The sequence below is a fragment of the Vombatus ursinus genome, unplaced genomic scaffold (assembly GCF_900497805.2).
Source record: "Vombatus ursinus unplaced genomic scaffold, bare-nosed wombat genome assembly UNPS02014864.1, whole genome shotgun sequence".
NCBI lineage: Eukaryota > Metazoa > Chordata > Mammalia > Diprotodontia > Vombatidae > Vombatus > Vombatus ursinus.
The window spans coordinates 3,128,603-3,133,487 of NW_020954642.1; positions in this window are offsets into that span (position 1 = coordinate 3,128,603).

Consider the following 4,885-nt stretch of genomic DNA (forward strand, 5'->3'; position numbering starts at 1 on the left):
AGAAGAGAAGAGAAGAGAAGAGAAGAGAAGAGAAGAGAAGAGAAGAGGAGAGAGAAGAGAAGAGAAGAGAAGAGGGGAAGGAATTCCAGGCATGGTAACAGTGTGAGCAACAAGAGATATGGAGTTGGGAATGAGTGTAGAGCATTCATTGAAATACTAAGGAGGTCAACTAGACTATATCAGAAAGAAAGAGGTAGAGACAAGCAAATATATTTGGATAGATGGAGAGGGGTCAGAATAACTAATGCCAGGATATAGATCAAGATCTTCTACAAAGAAACTTTAATAACCTCCCTAGCCCTACTCTACCCTCTCTGCCAGAACAACCTTACCCTTACCCCCTAATCAGTGGAACAGGTCACTCACTGCCTACATTGTTGTAACAAGTATAGAAATGTGCCAATCCATTGGATGAAGGAGGTAGAGAAAGAATTAAGTTATTTTATTGAGGATGTAGGGATGCCTGGACTATGGTCAACTGGTTTTCCAAATGTACAATTTGCAACTGACAGAGAGATAAAATGTTGGAGTTTCCAAAAACATTTAGTCCAGGCCCTCATTCATAGTGGGCACTTAATAATTCTCATATGAATAAGATTGAATTGTATGTTTTTGTGTTCTCCTTTCTCCCCAGTGCCTAGCTGGGGGCTTTGTACATGCCAGATATTTAATAAATATTTTTGAATTTAATTAATTTTATTTATATATGATATATATATATATGTGTGTGTATATGTGTATGTGTATCCTTGCAAGCATTTGTTATTATTAATAATAAAACAATAATAATAACACCTTTGTATACAGAACAGCAATACAGTTGCGAGATTTAGAGTCAGAAAATAACTTGTTGTTTGTCCTTCATTTTCGAAGGGGATCAATGACATCATGGGTGATGTCTTGACTTGAGCATGAATTGGATTTAAGTGAGGCAGAGCTGCACTAAGTCCTCAGTCTGGCTCTCTCTTCCAGTCACTGAAGTCCAGTGGTAAGACAAGAGTCACAATGATTGGCAATGGCCCGGGATACAGCAGATGATCTTGGCATCTTTGATGCCTTACCAAGGTCTAAGCACTCCATAGTGTCTGCTTCAGATACCATCATGGCCATTGGAACAAATTGTTCTCATACACTCATAACACTGGGAGAGGTCTTCACGTGCTTGGGGTAGGCATCCCCCTAACTTGCCAATGGGTCTGAGGTCTATCAGTTACCCTCAACCTAGTTTAGACTATCTGCCAAGATGATTTTACCAGAGTATGGCTAGTGTGCATGCTATAGCTTCTTGGAGTCACAGTGAGAGGGGTCAGGTGGACCCTGGCAAAGGTAGATGAGCAGTCCTGAAAAGGGTTTGGCAAGCCCTCACACCAGAGGTGCTCCTCCTCCCTGAACACACAGCAGAAGTTCTTGGTTTGGAGCCAGATGAACTGGGATCCCATCCCAGCTCTGCCCTTTATTACTTGTATTATCTTAGGCAATTCAATTTACCTCTATGCCTTCTGTGTGCTCATCGGTAAAACTAGGGTGTAGAGCTAGATGACATCTGGGCTCATTTCCAGCCCATTAAAATGTGATCTCCTCGAGGGCAGGGACCATGTTTTTGCCTTTTTTTTTTTATCCCTAGTGCTTAGCATAGTGCCTGGCACATAGCAAGCTGTTAATAAATACCTGTTAACTGACTGACTAAAATTATGATACAAAATTTAAATGCCACTCTTTCACTAGTCATCTGGTCGTTTTCAAGTCGCTTAAACCCCCTCATCCCTCACTTTCTTTATCTGTAAAATGGGGATAACAATACCTTACAGGACTTATGAGGATCAAATGAGATAATATAGGACATAAAGCGCTTTGAAACCTTGAAAAGCTGTGTTAAAAAAAACTAGTTATTGTTATATAGTATTTTAAGGTGTACAAAGTTTTCCACTGAAATAGGTAATGCTAATACCATTACCTAGTTTACATTTTACCCATTTTACAGATGAGGAAACTGAGGATCTGAAAGCATAGGAATTGGATCTTAGTCCCACAGCTTATCATCAATGTTTGACCTGGGATTTGTATCCTGATATCTTGACGGTAAATCCAGTGGTCTTTCCAAGATAGCAGTGACACATCTTTGCATATCCCACAGTACCCACCATAGACAGGACTTCACAAGGGACTGAATATATGTTTTTTTTTTTTTAAATGGAATGAAAATAGGAGAGAGTGCAGTCAGAAGAAAACATGAGTTGTTCTGTTTCTTGAACCAACCCACTTCCAAGGGAAGAAAATCCTCTAAGGGAAGAATTTATTAAGCTGGTCTCACTTTAGCAAGGCAATAGGTTGATGGGCAGACAGCTTAGGTCAAGGAACAAAGTCATTTTGCTTAGCAACATAGACATTATTTTCCCCACTCTCTTTTTTTTTTTTCCTTTGGACTTAGTTCAGATTGGTTCACATCTCCTGATTTTTGCTTTAAGTTTCAGGTTCAAACAAAAACTCAAAGACAAATTCCATCACTTTGTCTTTTCTGCCCATATTTCTGTTGAAGACCATGGCTCCCTTTCAGCCACCCCCAGGGAGACACTGTTCTCCTCACCAAACTCCCATGGGCTCCTTCTTTTATAAAAAGTCAACACCTTGAACTTGAAATAGAGAGAGAGACTTTCTTCTGAGGAGTTTAAAGCATTTCCCACAAGACTCTAGGCAACAAGGACCCTGTCATTAGGTCAGAAGGATTCTGCCTTCATAAGCAATGAGAGAGGGGCATAACTAATGTTGGGCCAATGGGGCCTCTTGCCCAGGGAACAGCAAGAAATCACCCACTGGTTGGTAAATGAATTCCAGGGTGCTGTAGATTAGCTGTGCTTTCTTTTATCCTGTGGTTCAACTCCCATCTTTGCAACCAGTGAATTGTTGCTTTTAAGATTTCCTTACAACAACCCTTTAAGGCAGGTGGTTACTCTCCCAATTTTATAGATTAGTACCTCAGAGAGATCCCTTCCCCAAGATCACACAGTAGATAAGGAACAGAGCTTGGATTCAAATCTCAAATGGTAGTCTTGACCTCATTACTCCACAATGCTACCAATCATGGTAGCAGAGTGAAATCAGAAGACCACCTTTCCTGACTTTATTATTTACCAGCTACAAGTCACATCACTTCTCTGGGCCTCAGTTTCCTCACTTGTAAAATAAAAAGGGTTGATCTATTTGATCTCAAAGTCTCTCTCAGATCTAAATCCTGTGATGTTGTTCTCCAAATATTTAATGAGTGCCCTCCATGTATTAAGCTCTAGGCTGGGCACTGGAGAAGATGTAAGGATAAATAAAGCTTAATCCCTTCCAACATAGAGTCTATAGTCTAGGATGAGAGAAAGGATACAGCTTTATTGGTAGACCCCAGTCTTCCAGAATTCCAGGATGTATATGTATACATTTGAGTGTGTGTGTGTGTATACGAATAAATGAACCTATAGATAGGGCAGTCTCTCATTGATACCATACTGGCTCTTCGTCTAAAACTTTACATAAGTAAAGCTTGAGGGGATCTGGTCTTTGGACTAAAGTGTGGCTGTACCCATAACAGTTCATGACAAATAACTGAACCCTCTAATTTTGCAGATGAGAAAACTGAGTCCTCAGGAGATAAAAATGACTCCCAAAGTCACATAGCTAGTGTTAGATCCAAATTTACAAACCAGGTCTTCAGACACCAAATTTAAATGAACTTTCAAATGCCACATTGTCTTTTCAGAAGATATTGAGATCTCTGTGACCTGGAACTATCTATCTCATGCAGAGATAAGAGTCAATTGTTAAATATTCAGTGTGAACATTTAAATCAGACCTTGATTTATTGATTATCTAGATTTAAAATAGTAATAGAGAAAATGTTAATAATTCAGAGTAAATTAAATGAGTGTCATGTATACATTCTCCTCCTCCTCCTCCTCCTTCTCCTTCCTCTTTCTCTCCTTCTCCTTCTCCTTCTTCTTCTTCTTCTTCTTCTTCTTCTTCTTCTTCTTCTTCTTCTTTTAAAAGCCAGTTAAATATTTGCTGCCTTCCTTCATTGACATGTTCATGGAAGATGTAATGGAAGAGCTAGGATTTTAGCTGCATTTATATGGTCCACATATGAATCTATATATAGAATAGAGCCTAGACATTGTACTCCAGGCCTCATAGACCCACTTTCTTTCCACACCATCTGCCTACTGACAACCTGCCTTGGTTTTTTCCAACCTCTGTTCACTTGCTTGCTTACTTTTACCTCTTTGTCTCATTAATCTTATCTAAAACAACTTTCTCTCTTTCTGTGTGTGTGTGTGTGTGTGTGTGTGTGTGTGAGAGAGAGAGAGAGAGAGAGTGTTATCATTACTCCTTGCTCAATTCTATATCCAGCTTCAGTTCATCTGTAACATTTGCCTGAGATATCTCTAAGTTTTTAATTTAGGTGACTAAAATGAAGGTGGTGGTGCTCTACACACACACACACACACACATATGCAAGTATGTGTATAGTTGTATATGTGTATGAATATACATGTGTATTTATTAAGAACACCACCTTCCTTCTCACTTGGAGTTTTTAAAAATAATAAATAATATTCTATTTTTCCCCAATTACATGCAAAAACAATATTAAACATTTGTTGGGTTTTTTTAAGTTTTCAGTTCCAAATTCTATCCCTCTCTCTTTCCTGTCCCTCTTCTTTGAAACAGTAATCAATCTGATATAGGTTATATATGTGCAATCATATAAAACATTTCTTCATTAGTCATTTTGTGGAAGAAAAGTCAAACAAGAAGAAGGAAAAAAAGAAAGAAAGAAAGAAAGAAAGAAAGAAAGAAAGGAAGGAAGGAAGGAAGGAAGGAAGGAAGGAAGGAAGGAAGGAAG